General features: G+C 41.8%; 1 protein-coding gene across 2 annotated transcripts in view; it reads left to right on the top strand.

Moving 5' to 3' along the window:
- The window catches only part of LOC121066696 (transmembrane protein 68-like), a 35,697-nt gene extending 21,697 nt beyond the window's left edge, over positions 1–14,000 (top strand). Inside the window, exons 7-9 of one of the 2 annotated variants that reach the window (XR_005817918.1) lie at positions 6,414–6,970; positions 7,174–7,684; positions 12,073–14,000. The gene's annotated coding sequence lies outside the window, so the exon portion shown is untranslated. Of the gene's footprint in view, positions 1–6,413; positions 6,971–7,173; positions 10,504–12,072 lie in introns of those variants that run through there. The other variant, XR_005817917.1, reaches the window with a different exon arrangement.
- The last annotated feature ends 2,101 nt before the right edge of the window (positions 14,001–16,101 follow it).

Below are 16,101 nucleotides of genomic sequence, written 5' to 3'. Positions count from 1 at the left end.
AATGCTCCTAAACATTTCTGCTGAAACTTCATGAGACTATATGATGCCACTTATTTTCTTAGTTCTATTCACCTCATTTCTACAAAGGTCTTTGACAATACAGACCAATGATGCTAATGCCCTTTTTAATATATATATATATATATTTAACATTCAGGACTAGCCAAAATGGATAGTGGTCTCAAAGCAAATTATTCTTCTCCTCATGGGTTATTCACAGTATTTGCTTGTTTGCTTTCCTTAAATAATTTTGTTTTGCACAGACTGTTAATAACAGACTATTAATATCTTGGCTTTTGGTCACTACATACATTGAGTGATAATATCAGATGTTGCCTCCTGAAACATTGTTTAATTGTTATAGTGATCCCTCCGTGTCAAACAATTGATTACAAAAGTGTAATGAACTGGAGGGAGAATTTTTCTTAAACAAAAAAGCTTACTTATGCACATATAAAGTAGGTGCAATACTTCTCTCCCAACTATGAAATTGAGTCAGCTGTTATAGAAACGAACCTACTCTACCAGGCCTTGTGTTACAGCCACCACATGTGAGCAAGACCACTTTAAATTTCTTTTGAGTACTTCTGCCTAACACACAGTAAAACAAATCAGCTAAAAGGAGTCTGACAGCAAGACTGTCCATACCACTTACTATAACTGGAGAAAGTGCAGCATGGTTCTTCAAATTACATTTGGCTCCTGTTTGCTAGCTAATTTCATTGCATGCTCTGGAAACAAGAGGTGCCAAAGTTCTAATAAAATAGAGAAAATCTTAAGTTTAAAAACATATATTAAAAAGCATTAAAGTTGCAAGGCAAGAAATTAAACTATTTTTACCTAGTTCCTTTTAACAAGAAACAATTTACTAAACATCAGGGTGGTCAGGAATTCCTAATTTCATGTCATCTTTACAGGGAATTTGTAGCAGGTGAATCGGGGTGATTCCTGCTGCAGATATACCTGATCGTCATGTATCCCAGACTGGTTTTTACTCTTCTTTTTTTTTTTCCCAGTACTGGTTTCGTACAGCTGGGTCTGTGCTGTGCCCAGAGCAGTTCCAGTGCTTCTTTAGTTGCTTCTTTAGTTACTACATAGGCAGGAAGAGAAGTATGGAGCCCAACGGGTATTTGTTAGTTCTCTTTTTGATCTCTTTGAAGTCCACCAAAGATACCTAGAAACGCTTCTGAACTCCTATTCCAGCTGCTGTGATAGAGCTGCCAGTTCTCCAGACACGTCTTTAATGGTCAGATTTCATACCTTATGGTATGAAAACTACTTTCATCGTGGATCCACCAAAACTTTAAAAGTGCCCTGTCCCTTCTGAAATGTATTCATTTTCTTTTGTGGCTGTTGTCCATTGGATTGATTCTTAACCAGCTGGCACAGCAGCTGAAGGCTTGTGTGGTCGATTTTTTTTCCCCTGTAGATTTCCACATTCCAGACAGAGTTTTTGGCATGTTGAACTTGCTTTGTGAGAACAAGCTTGAGGGAAAAGGCTTCTGCAACTTGGCTCAATCTCTAAAGGCTGTGAATGAGAAATATGAAACAAGCACACCCAAACCCCAAACTGGCTTTGGAATTCTAATTCTGGATAATCTTGAGTCACATTTAGAGAAATAAAGCAGCCTGGCCCCTTTTTCTCCTTGCAAAAACCTTCTGCTGGCACAGAAACATAGCAGATCTGGGGTTATTTTCAAGACTGAACTTGCCATCTGAGTTGAGCCGTGGCAGGGGGGATTTTGGAAGGAGCAGCCTCAGGAGAAGGCCTGGCCACCCCATGCTCAGTGGCTCGAGTACCCTCAAGTATCTTGCTTGGCCCAGGGCTGGCTCAGGTACAGCTGAACAGATGCTAGAAATTACAGCTGAGGAGATAATTTAGTTAAATTCTGGTCTTTGTTTGTGCACACCCCACCACCACCTTTAAGATCTCCATACAGAGCAAACCTTGCAAGGGAAAGCTGCTGTTCTGACAAGTGAAAAAGCATTATATAGAGCCTCTGGTATCTTCTGTCATACATACAGCATCCACAAACGCCACTTCTGGGAGGTAATAAGGCTTCTGCACAGCAGCTTTGATAGATGAACTGACAGATGCTCTTATACTACGTAAATTATTCAGCCCTTCTGGTGGAGCATCTGGGCTGCACGTGGACCTAAGTTAGGCTGAACACACCAGTTTCAGCTCGCTTTGGTTGCTCCATGCACGGTGCCTCATTATTTAGTTTTTCAGTGCTTTCCTCATGGCACAGTGGATGTACAGTTTGGCAAACATTTAAAATTGGAAAATTGATTTTGTTGCTGTCTGCACAAAGGTAAGCGGAGCTCAGCGTGTAGGTGGCTAAGCACCCACCAGTGCCCAGAAAAGCACTGAGAAGGGTAATGGGAACAGAGAGTCGGCTGAAAAAGGCAGACAGAAAATAGCCAATGCAGTGCATTAATCAGTCTTTTTTTATAGTTTCTTACCTCTTAACATCTTCTGACTATTAATGGCTACACGACCAGATACTATCTAATCTTATTACTTACGCAGCAGCATATGTGTGTGTGCGTGTGCACGCGTGATTCCCTGTTTCATCTGTATAAACAGGAACGTGGGACCTACTTTAGCTACTGTTGCAAGACAAATAGCAGACGGTTATTATTCAATCCGCCTGCTACTTTTGAGAATGTCAAGATGATATCTTTCCTGCTTGCTTTGTCATTGTTTTGCTTAATCATTTTTTATTAGCTTGTGGACTAAGTAGTTTCTGTAGATGTGTTGATTTTTAACAGACCATCTCTTCAAACAGCAAAACATGGGCCATACCATGACAGCAAGCAAATAATGGTTCCTGGATTATCAGGCACATTACTGTAAGTGTAGGAACTAAGTCTTTAGGAATGTTTTCATCAACTGGGAGGTTGCACCTCTGAGGATTTGGGCCCCATTTCCAGTGTCTAAAATGGACAGCATCCATGTCAGCAGCATGCTCGCATCAGGACAAATAAAGCCTGAAATGCTCAGGTCCCAAAGTACAAATATTTGCAATAATGGTCTTCCTGAGCTGTTGGCTCCTGATGGAATTTCACCCAGAGAGGGGGGATCTCTTGAAAAAGACTGATACTCTTTTGTGAAGGTTGTCCTTCAAAGGAGTTTTATCTCCTTGGCAAGCTGTCCTGTTTCACCAGTCACTCATGCTTTCCAGGGAGGTGCCAAGCAAGAGATGGCAAAGGAGACACGAAGAAGGAAAACGCATGAGCCTGTAGTATCAGTTTTTTGGGACAGAATGAGAATGTGCTTCCATCAAATTCAATCAGATTTAACATTAAGTTACTGGGAACAGCAACTATTTTGCAACTGGGGAGAAGAAAAGGTATTTGGCTAAGCGTTGGTAGGATGCATCGGAAGGTGGAGGTGATTCATCCCAATGTAAATGCCGTCGCTGGGGTGGGGCAAAGTCAAATTGAAGATGTTCAGCAGGTGATGGCAGCTCTCTGAAATAAATAAATCCAATGGAGAAAATACGACTGGCTCCATGTAATTCATATGCTGGTGAGCCAAGTTTCCTTTCCTGGGATCCCATACGGTTCTGCGCGTGTGCTGGATTCACCTTTTATTTCAGCAGAAAAACCTGAAGGTCAATTTCTCACAAGAATCCACTGACATTACAAGAACACATCAAAAATGGAAACTCTTGATCCTCCTATCCTCCTGAGTTATTTTCTTCTTTTCTTTTTTCTTTTTTTTTTCCCCTCACATCCGTTTTGCCTCTTAGCTCAGTGAGCAGTGCTGCCCCTCACCAATTTCTGCTGTCCCCAGCACAGAAATGGATTAATATTTAGCAAGGCAGGTTTTCTTAATTTTGAAAAACTGTCAAAATGCAAGACGGCTCAGTGATGCTCAGATAGTGCAGTTGTGCCCCCTTTTTAAGATGAAAGGAAAACTTGCTTTATATGCCTGATCCTCAATGTCCTTTGCCCCTTGGGTGCGTCTTTCACACTTGCAAATACAGAAGCAATAACTCCTAGCATGGAAAAACACAACATTGCATCACTTTTGCAGGCATCCAGGGGCAAACAATGGAGGGATCTTTGCATGGGGAAGTTTACAGTATGAAACGGGATGATTTGCAAACATTTTGGCTGTTTTTTTTCTTCCCTCTCCTCCCCCAGGCATACTGGCTGAAAGTTTGCAGCCAGCGTTCCTAATGTCAGAAACAATGAGGTCATGAGAATTTAAAAGCATTGCTGCCTTGGCACGGGTGGGAAACCACACTGCTGAAGCAGAAGTTATTCCTCTGAATACTTCAGCTGAGCTTTGGGCTTTAATACCAAATCCTATGTTCACATCCTGGCAGCATGCAGGAAGAGCTCAGGTCAGGGCTGCATACCAGGTAAAACAACGGCGATGCAAACTGGCACACAGGAGGAAAGCTATTCACACAGCCTGATGTGGACTGAAAACGCCAGCACCAAAGGGCCCTCTTTGCAGCTTCTGCTTAAAAGCTGGACATGCAGGACCTGGGAAGTGCCAGGACACGGCACACTGCCTGTCCAGGGGTAGGCAGCAGCTGACGATGCCCAGCTCCATTTCTCGGCCTCCCTGCTGCGCCTGTCCAGCTGTGTCTCCTCGCTGCTTCTCCTTTTGTATGGTCTGATCTGGACACTTACACCTTCATCTCTAGGCACTGTCTTTGCATATTTGTCCTATAACTCGAGGCGTTTGTAAGAGAAATAGCAAAAAGATCCTGAGACCAGAAGCTTCTCTGCTTTCTTCCCACTGCACCAGATGCCTTAATAAGAAGTAGATCATCTATTAAGAGATCTGGCTTCCTGTGTGAATTCAAATGACACCTCTTCAGAACTTCTTTTGAATCGAGGCAGTAGATAATGCAGAGCAAATTATTGCTTCTGATAACTCAACTTTCAGAGAAACGTCAGATAAATTCTTCAAGGCAAACTGTAATGAACACAAGGCTTTTATGTTCTTCCAAGATTTTTTGTTTTTCTCTAAGGCTGCCCTGTTTTTTCTTCCTCTTCCTTTAGGAAATGTGAGAGCTGTGATCTCAAAATATGTTGCATGGGTGCACACAAGAAAAAGTACTCCAAAGGATAAAAGTGCTACCAAACGCTTCCCTTCCTACTTTAATTCTGCTTCAGGCAGAAATAGAAACAGAGCATATTATCTCTATGCACAGGAAGAAGCATCCTGTGGCATAGTATGCTGGTGAAATGAATTATCTATGCAAGAAAAGTTAATTAAGTAAAAGGTTTTGTGAGATCTGTATTTAAAACAATATTAAAAGATGTTAAAATTGAGGTTTCTAGTGTACCACTTGTTTGCACTACCAGCGAAATGCCATAACTGATTGGAAATAGAGTGCAGTGACTTCTCAGCCACAGCTCGGAGGGGATGTGCCACACCAGAGCAGATCAGATCATCTGTCCATATTGCCATGTAAACCAAGGCACGCGCTGGTGAGGACTGCTTCAGATCATGGGTAAAAAGTCTGGCAAGAAGACTTGCCCTTTTGCAATTCCATGGGGTTGTGTAACAGATAAGACACACACAGACCATGCAGCAGTCTTATCCTAGCAATCTATACAGGGAAACTGAAGACAAGTTTTGTTTTGTAATTCTTTCTGTAAAAAAGCCTTACAGAGATGCTCTACAGGGAAGAAGAATTATTTTCCATGCTAGATTAATATGTCACTTTAATGAAATCCTGTCCCAGTAGGGTGTTGAAGAAGACATTATCACTGAAATCTGGGGGAAAGCATCATCCAGCCTCATATCTTGCTATCACAGAGTAACAATTTGGGATAAGGTGATGTGTCCAAATATAAAAATCTACTACCAATACACAAATAGAATAGCGTTGGATAGTTATAGCTTTAAAGATCAGGTGGATCAGATATTAAAGCAAAAGCTCATCTAAAACTTGATTAATTATTAGCTACAAGTCACACACAGCAGCTCATGCTTTAGAAAGATATGACTGTAAGGCATGTTTCTTCTTAATTGCCAACACTCTCCTGCCAGCTGTTGGTTGGGGCAGAGCTCCTTCTCTCCCAGAGCTGTAACCCCTGCATGGGCACCAGGGCTTCTCACCGGAGACAAAACAGCCCATTTCCTCCTTTATACCATAAGACTTAACTTAAACTTCAACATCATTTTTCCTTTACAAGCTCATAAAAGCCTGCACTGAGTATGCTGCTCACATGGGTATGATATTTGGAGATGTTGATTAAGGGTTACCCTTAAGGTATGCTATATGCTTTAGGCTATAACGGCGTTTAAGCACACAGCAATTATTTACATTCCTATGGAGGCTTAAAATGCCTCTACAGAAACAGTGAGTGTTCTAGCCCATTATGGGCCAGCAGAGAGTCCTCATTTCTAATTTTATTTTTGTTTGTTTGTTTTTTAGATTTGAAAATATGGGCGAAGTGGAGTGACACATAAAAGTCAAAGAAATTGCAAGTCGGCACAATGGATCCCGGTAAGAAACCGGAGGCAAAAGATGACACTACTCTAACCAGTCAGAGAAGTTGTTCTGGGGATTAAGTTTCCTGCCTTTATCAGGACATTGGTAGGACACAGCTGAGGACATGAGACCTCTGATGAAGTACCACACAGGTACAACGTAACCTCTCCCACTGCTGCACTGGCACAGCCTGCTGGAATCTGAATCATCATGAGAAGGTGACAGTGTTTGAAACATAGACACTACAGATGGCAAGCAGCCCCAAGCAAAAGCAAATCCCCAAAGAAAAACACACAAAAAAGCAAATACCGGAGACAAACAGGCCTTTAAAATAAAGGAATGAACAAACAAACAAAAAAGAGAAAGCCTTACAGGGAGACCCTTGGAAAAGTTACAAAAAAGATTGTTAAGAACAAACAATGCAATAAGGACAGGGTGAATTGCATAATGCTGCCTGATCCATCTAAGGGGAGCCTCCAGATGTTCCCTGTAACTCTCACGTAAGTACAAGTTGTGAAATAGCTAGTTTGCTGTTGAGTAGCAGAGTGAGAAAATTAACACTGTCTGTAATCTAGGCAGCCAAGACAAAGCTAGAATGGTGCACAGATATCGGGGGAACAGCACAATTACTTACTTGGTAGAATTTGCTTCAGAGCATGTTTCAAAATTAGCTCATTATTCATGACAACGTCTTCTTTTACAGGGAGACACAAGTTGTCTCATCAAGAAAATGCAGCTGGTGGATGCAGGAGTCAAAGCTTATTTCTCCAAAAGCATCTTCTAATGCCACTGTACATTGAGATGCTTTGGATATTCAGTTTGAAAAACAATGGCCACATTTTTCAGAGCTACTGAGCATTGCTGGATCCCATCTGAGAGGACCAGAACTGCAGGCCCTGACCACCCTCTATAACGCCAGGGTAAGCTCCAGCTAAACCTTCTTTCCTGCAGACAGACATCATTGCCCAGTGACCTTTTTTGTTGCTGATTCCAGGTGGAAACAAGCATCCCTGCAGAGCACTGTGCAAGATGAGAGACTCAATAATGGACTAAGCTGGAGACAGAGACAACCTGCAGTAAAGGCAGATGCTTCTGGCACCAAGCCACTGCTCAGACGACTTTCCCCTTTTTTATTGATTTCTGCTTCCAACAATGGAGTTGATCAAATTCCAAATTGGGACTCCTATGAACTTTACAGACACAGGAAATTGAAGGTCAGTATAAGATTAACTTGCTTAAAACTATGAGATAGTTTGGAGATGAACTGCAGGAGCCGTAATAATCCATTAGCTCAATTTCAATTTATTTATAAAGCTAAAGTACTTAGGCTTATCCCTCCATACTTTGGGACATTATCATTGATCTTTCCCTCTCTAAGCTGGTCTACTTGGTTAATAATGCCAGTCCTGTGAGTGCCTGTGGCATTCACACAGCAGTGGGAAACACTTCCCATGCTTATTGATGTGCTCATGGCAGTACAGTTTATGCTCACAGCACTTAACAAGAACCCAACTGAAAATAAATGGCTTGGTTATTGGAAGACCCACTAAGTACGAGCATCCCTTTGTCTTTAGTTTTGTGTGTAGCCTGTGAATGAGAAATCTTTCTATCTTGGAAAAGCCTACTGCTTAGGAACAAACATGAAGTCTACGATATGCATGGTCCAGCGTGCAAGATGAATGCAATGGCACAGAGGTAAAAGATGCCTGTCTGGTCTGTCTGGCTCTACATGCTCTGGAGCTATGTTTTTGTCAGTAAATTGAGTTCTCTTCCCCCTTTCACAGTGAAAAGAAGCACTGGTGAGCACAAAAGAATAACATTAATGTAAACTAGTTTAAATAGGTATTACTGTGTGAACAACCTACTTAAGAGTGTAGTGTACATTAGAGCTCACTAGCCCCAAAACATGCCAGACAGCAAGTTTCCGACCCATCTTTACATCAAGTTCACTTGTGGTTCTGTGCTTGACCCTGGGTCTGAAGTACTCCCACAGCAAAAATATTATACAGTATAAGTACTTTCCTGCCTCAAGTATATAGCACAGAAGTCACTGAATAAATGCATTTTGTCCCTGTGCAGTATACAGGAGAAGAAGAACTCTCCATCTCTTGTTGGGCTTTCCAAGATTCCCATTGTGGTGGTAGGAAGGCACAGCTCCTTCCCATACACGTAGGTCTCGGGGTACTTTATGAGCAGTTAATACTGCTCATATGAGCTAAGTAAAGTAGGAGAAAAAAACATTCTTGGATAATTTTGCCTAGGCATTTTTTGTTATTGTTGTTACCAAGTCCCTATATTTAGTGTTTTGTTTGTTTGTTTGTTTGTTTGAGCATGTTTTTCTACAGGAACCATAGCCATTTCTTTCCTCTTCGAAGGCAGGAGAGGTGGCAACTGTTCTGAATAAGCACCGTTCAAGCAACTTGCAATTTTTTCTCTGTTTCTTTCCTTTGTTAAGAATCTATTTAAAATATCTACTATCTTTGCTTCGCTCGGAAAGAATTTGCTTTGCTTCTCTCATGTGGAAAGTCTACATTTAAAACATTCTGGAGGAGACTTTTGCCTGAGAGGTTAATAGTTTGCCTAGAAACATGTCAAGTAAATCCCTTTTACCCCAAGGTAACTAGTCCCACACCATGGCAGCTACCCACCCACTTAATGCTTTTTCACCTCATGAATTATATACTTATGGGGTGTCATCAAATGACTTTACAGGGCTCAAGACTGTGGTTTTGATGTCTTCTGCCCCCTGGTTCACATGATTAGTTAAGAAATTTTTTATGAGCGTCTTTCTTTCTGGATTCTACTGGTTTCTTCGGTGGGGAGTCACAGAGTTACAGGGACAGAGGATCTAGGACTCCTGTGACAGTACGACAGTTACCATTTGTGTTGCTGGGCTGCTGCTTCCCTGTTGCACTTTGCCAAGCTACAAGATATATGTGAAAAACAAAACCTTGAAGAATCCATCAGTCACATGCAATCACCATGTGCTGTCTGTCAAATTCAGTTACTCAACATATATATTTATATATATATATGTTTCCTCTCTTTGAACTCACGCTAATTATTAGTTGCTGCTTGGTGGGTTGTTTTCCCCTGATCTCCCTTTCTTGGTCACCTAAGAGAGGCCAACAAGAAGCATCTAAGGAGTGGGAGCATGGCTAAGGGACAGAAAGGCTGAGAGATCTGGGTGCTGTCCTTTGTTGCACAAACTCCAGGTGCTGCCTGGGGTGACATTGCACACCCGAATGTGGCAATGAAGTCCAAGAGGACTGTTAAGACCATTGGTAGTGCAGGCAAAGTCAGAACAACTTGTGTAATAATCTAGTAATTAAAGCACTTGTGCAGGAGGCAGGAGTAGAAGAAACTAAACCCTCCTCAACCCTAGGGGGTTTGAACACAGGAAGATCAAGGAAGTTGCTTCTTCTCTGGTGTTTTCCCAATTACCATGCTAAGGACAAGGCTGGGTGAGGCCCAAGGCCCACCTCTCCCTTGCCCATCACCCTATCGGGCTTACTGCATAGTAAACAGCGATGCTTTCAGGAGTCTGAAAGGAGAATGAAAGCAACAGAGCACCATCTCCTGTTCTCTGTGAGCAGTGGCCTTCTCAAGTAATGGAGGGGTTTCTGTCCTGGCTTTCTGCACTGTTCACTCTTTCTGTATTCATTGTGGTTGAAATGTTACAAGAACCCCAAAAGCAGAGTCCAGAACTCTTCCCCTTGCCTAGGGAGCACCCCCACTGTCCAGCAGCAGGGTCAGGCTCCTCTTGCTTCTCTCTCCATGGTGCTGTGGACCCCCAGGGATTAGCCAGGGAGTCTGGCCCCATGCTGGAGAGCACTTAGGCCCTGAGGGCCAAGGAGAAGGGAGGGCCTGCTGGCCTGCTCGCTGGGCAAGGGCAGCTTTTTGGGAGGTCTTCCTTTGAAACACCATTCAGGGCCCTGACCTCAGTGGCCGGAGCACCCTGCTCTGGGTGAGGTGGCCATTGGGGTGTCTGGTGGTTCCTCAAGCTGCCTGCTGTGACAACACCAGTAAGATTGTCTAAGTCCCACAGGGAGCTGTCAAGTCTTCCACAGGTCCCAGGGGTAGCCTGGGAGCTGCTCGCACCACTCCTGTGCTTAGGGATAGTGCTCCTGTGACAGTGTGGCTCATATCATAGAATAATTAATGGAGGGAAGGGTCTCTGGAGATCATCTGGCCCAACCCCTAGTCAAAGCAGGGCCAGCTTTGCTCTTGTTTGATAATGTCAGAAGCTCAAAAGATGGCATCATTCGCTGACCCACCATGGTAGAAGAGTTTTAAGAAAGACTCTAGAGCCATGGTAAAATGACCACAGTGTACTTTATTTAATGATTTTGGTACCTTGTGTTGCAATAAAATAAAAAAAATCTACAAAATCCAAATATATAAAATTTTCAAGTTTTCCTTTTAAGTTTTACAAGAAAAATCAAGTTGTAACCAAGGAAATTTGTTAGTATGAAGCACTACTTTCAACTTCATTTCATCACAAATTGCAACTTACTTAACAGACCAAAAGAACTATGGTACTGCAGTACATCAAATACTTCACACACTGTGTTCTTTACTATAGCACATGTAACCTCTGCCAGGGAGACAGCGGTCTCTAGCCAATAAAGACACTCTTCACAATCTGAACTCTAAAGGAATGTTTGTATACATGGAATCAGAATATATATATTTACAGGAAGATTTTTTTAATAACTATTTTGATTCTTCATTTCAAATAAAATACCAAATACATTTTTACAATGTTTACAAGTCAAAGCACAAGTTCAGCAATGATTATCATTCACCTCAAGTCACTGTGCTTGTACTGGGGGGATATCTACACTGCTCCATAAACACAAATGTGATCTTCCATAACTTCATTTCTGCAACGGTGACTAAGGAGTATAAGCACAGTAACAATTATTTTAGCACAATCAGTGTATAATGCAACAGTTTACAACAGAGAACTGAGAAACTATTGGTCCATTCTGTTCGATTTGCTGTTTATCTGCCAACTGTTACGTTAGTTGTTGTCACATAAATTGTGTACAAGATAAGAGTTAGTTAACACAACTTGAATAGGAAAGAGCACACATTTTTTAAGGCAAATTAATAAGCAGCTTATGGTGTTTTTCATTAAACTATACCCCAACAGAACCTAAAAATAAAATGTATGTTCTGCAACTGTCAATAATTATGTCTTGTTAAGTTGTTCTCCTCTATAAATTGATCAGCATGGCTTTAAACCTGGTTATTCAAAATGGAAAGAACTCCTCCCCCCAAAATCCCCAAATCTAGAAAGTGCATGACTTTTTATGTGCCAAAACAAAACAAAAGGCAGCTGAGGTAGTTAGATGTAAAACGTATTTACGAAAAATAACTGAAAACTTAAATCCAGAACATATACAGTAAAAATCCACCCATTTGGAATTAATTTTATATCATGCAACAACTTAAAGCCAAGCAGGAGTCTTTATGATTTCTGAACAAAACAAGAAAATGATTTTAGTAATAATAACATAGGAATGAACACGGAATATACTACTGGAATTTGAATTTCAAGTATTTGAGTCTATTTGCATGTGCATTTTTTTTACAGGCTTTTTGTATTGTTAGGAAGTCATTTACTTTTTATCAGGCATCACATAAGATCTGGTCTACCTCTGGGACTGCAGCTCCTGAAAGGCAGATATACATCACGAGTGCCTGAAGATGCATCACTGCCTGTGCCCAAAGACACCACCATCTCAGCTTGAGTGAACTTCTACGCACCCATCCTCCACTGAGGCCACCCGAGAGTTACAGGCCCAGGGGTCCCGTGCCTACATCTTGTGGGGACTGATAGGATAGATGTTCTGGAGGCATGCCTGGGATGTTCCCACGTCTGAATCTGCAGGGGACATACACATGTGATAGGGATCCCCTCTGCCAATGTTCCAGCACATTCTATGTAAAACCCAGCCCAAGCAGGTGGCAAGGCAGAGCAATGGGGCCACCCAGTTGCACTGTCCCATGCACCATGCTCCCCGAAGAGAAGATCAGCCTGCACCTTGGACCACAGAGTATCTCCCCTTGGACCTCCCCACACTCACCCAGCACTACTGCCTATCAGGAGGCATGGTGGCCTTTTCTTATCTGGCAAGAGGGCTGGTGACCTCCCTCCTGCAGCCAGGAGACTCTCTGAGGAAGTGTTAGCTTGAATCTACCCAGGATGAGCAGGGATTTGGGCCTGCACCTTGGTCCTGAAGCTCTGGCCAACAGCTCTGGCACAGAGACAACCCTGGCTTTCCCTTCCAACTCCTGCCTGACCACACGAGTGAGGCAGCTTTCTCCACCTAAATGCAGAGCTTGTCTGCAAGCACAAGAGGAGACTGCAGGCTCTGGGAATGAATTTCACAAATAAGCCTATTTCTAGGAGACAGGCCAAGTTGGAGATATGTTCTTCTTGTCAATAGTGGCCACCTAATTAATTCATCCCCTTATCAAATGTGCATTGTGCTGGTTCTTGTACGCCCTGCTGTTGGATCCCACTGCTGATCCCTGCAACAACACTGGCACATGCAATTTGGAGTCATGAATTCTGCTCTTGGCACCTGACTTTGAGAAAATCACAGAAAGGAGCATCAAAAACTTATTTTTATTTTTTATTTTTGTGATCAGCCTATGAAAACATAAGGTTTATACTTCTGAAATGTGTGTATATCTTTTTTTTTTTTTTTAATAACTTATAAAAGAGAGAAATGTATCCACGCCGCCTTTAATGTTTGTGTTCCATTAAAAAAGGAAATCCTGAAGCTCTTTTTAAAAGTATTTTCTTTCTTTCTTGATTTTAGTTTCTAATCTTCCTGTATTTTGATGATGATTTTCAAAAGTAATGTGTGGTTTTTTCCCAACTTCATTTCTGGTGCCCAAAATGAGGAATCACTGATGTTCAAAGTGTGTTGAACCTAAAAACTAAGATGGCAGAGTAAAGCCACTGGTAGTTACCAATGTGTTGCCAGAGTGTACCTTGCACACTCTGCACATCATGGCCTTTAATTTTCCCTACTTTTGTCACAGAACTAAGGGGAAAACTAGAGCACTGGAGCGCAGCAAGACTTCCTGGGGCAGTGTGGTATTGCAGCTTCCCCCAAAATGCTTGTCAGGGGCTCCTCTCCTGCTCAGTTACTCAGTTATATTTTTTTAGGGAGTGGGAAGAGGGGAGGGAGGGGGATTGTGGGAATCTCAGTTTCTCAGAGAAGGCAAGGCTTTATTGTTTTATGTAAACCTAAGCAGAAAAAGATAGCCTAATTTTGGAGGGGAGAGAAGTGTTTTTCAGGCCTTCATAAAACCCAAGATGCTAAAAGGCACACCTTTGAAACAGCTGGAAAAATGTTTTTCCTCATGTGAAACAACAGTAAAGGCAATCCTTTGTTTTTCCCTCTGCATATCAATCTACGAAGGGCAGAAAACTGCAACTGGCATCTTTGAGGACCGCATTGCACCAGCTAATAAACTTGTTTCTGTTCTTAGCGCTAACCTCTAAGGACTAGGCATCCAGCTTGATGTTTCAGTGTTTTTGTATTTAATTCTTCATCTAATCCTTCACTGCTTTATAACTTTTATTCGCTGCCTTTCCTTTTCACAGTGATAGGCTACAAACACCACCCACAAGTCTCAGCACTCGAAGGCAGCATCTGTGCCAGGAAGAGGCAGACCCTCTCCCCATCACCAGTTCAGCTGGGTCAGTGGCAGCCACTGGAGAAACTGGAATGAAAGAGGATCTGCCTGTACCTGCCTGACCCTACCCTCTTGTCATTGAGGTGCCTCTGTCCCTGCCTTGTGGGATCCAGCACTGAGGTCTGAGATGGGGTTGATCAGGATCCAAGTGCTAGATCAATTTTCACTGGTGTCAGTGGTGAAAGGTAGGACACACAAGTGTTGGGAAGGGCTGGCGTGGCAGACTGGTGGGCAGACCAGGGGGACTCTTGCCTGAGCTTAGATTAAAATTTTGCCTCCCCAGCTTGTCACTTTTTCCCCTGCTGCCTGAAAGCCCAATGACTTAGGCTTTAGGGACATATGGATTTTTCTTGAAATTGAAACGTGTACTTTGAAGGATACTTTTTTCATATAAAATATTAAAATATTATTAGTACCTTAATAAGACATCTGAAAATTTAAACAGCTATTTAAATTTATTCCGGAACCCAGCCAGGTGTTTTGGACTCATCCAGTGACTCACGGAATTGGAAGACCTAGAAATGCTTTATTATTATTTCCAGTGGACTATTTTTTAATACAAAGCCTGATATTCCCTCCCCAGACATTTTCTTTGACTTAGCCTAATCAGAATTGCATGGACAATGACTGACACTTCACTTGGTAGTGGAGTACAAGTGAGCTGTAAAATAGTGACTGAAGAGATTCCTTAAAAATAAATGTCATCTGGATAGGCATTGTGAAATTTAAAAGCAAAATGCACACATGCTTACTCCTGGGGCTTATTGGAGTTTGTTAAAGGTGAAAGCATCTATTTGCTATGGAGGACCTTCTAGCAAGCCCTTTATGACTATAAACTGTCTATAATCAAGGCAAATCACAGTATAATGAATGCTCCTGTCCAATGTGCTGGTGTAAGTATGACTTATTGATATGTTCACCAGGCAGAATTTCTTTATCAGTCCTTTGAGAGTGCCTTTTGTTGTTGTTGGTGGTGGTTTTATTTATTTATTTTTTGCTTAGCTGTAGACCATTCAAGAAGGTTTTGTAAGCATGACTGTACAACTGTTACCAAGTCTGAGTCTTCTAGGATCGTTTGTCTCACATGAAATTGCTTTGCAAGGCTCACTAGTTTTACTAATGAGGGGCTGATGATCTGAAGAACAAACTTTGAGCTGTGTACCTTAAGAGATGAAAGGTGGAAGCATGTACAAATTAGTTAGCCTTACCTGACTGTACATTTTCATATAATGACTGGAGAATACGCTCTTTAATTGCTACTGGGTTTATTAATGGTTTTTGTAAGAATCCATTTGGAATGTGTAGAGAGGAAAGGCTGTTCCGATGTGAATTAACTAACATTCTCCTCACACATAGCAAATTCCATAAGAACAATATACAACGAGGAAGAGCAATTAAAGATTTTTGTTTGTTTGTTTGTTTTTATGTGTGTGTGTATCAATTTCTTTGTTTTTCTTTTTTTTTTGGGCGGGGGGGAGGTTGTTGCTGCTGTGTCTTTTGGTTTTGTTTTATGTATTTATTTATTTATTTTGAAATAAAAGAAGATTGCAGAGAGCTCCACAAAGTTTTAAAGCACAACTGCACCCTGGAAAATTGCTGTAAAATCAGCACATTAAGGAACTTTGTTTATTGCATCTCAGTGGTATCCATGTCCAATGCTTGCAGTGAGAAGATGACTCTCCCATTTGCTAATGCTCTGGGTCAAATCCAGAAGTCAGACTGGGCTTTGCATGGATCTGCAGCATGACAAACAATTGTTAAATTAGCATTTGATTAAAGATGCAGGTAATGATAATGGGAACAAGAAGAGAGCCAGCTTCCATTGCTGAGATAGCCTTATACATGGAAAGGCACCTGCAGGAAAATACAGTGATGCTCATTTGTTAGAATAAACATTAGCTTGTTAATA

Source organism: Cygnus olor, chromosome 2, assembly GCF_009769625.2.
Source record: "Cygnus olor isolate bCygOlo1 chromosome 2, bCygOlo1.pri.v2, whole genome shotgun sequence".
NCBI classification, from domain to species: Eukaryota; Metazoa; Chordata; class Aves; order Anseriformes; family Anatidae; genus Cygnus; species Cygnus olor.
Note: the sequence above shows the minus strand (reverse complement) of the source record. Positions and strands in the feature narration are given on the sequence as shown.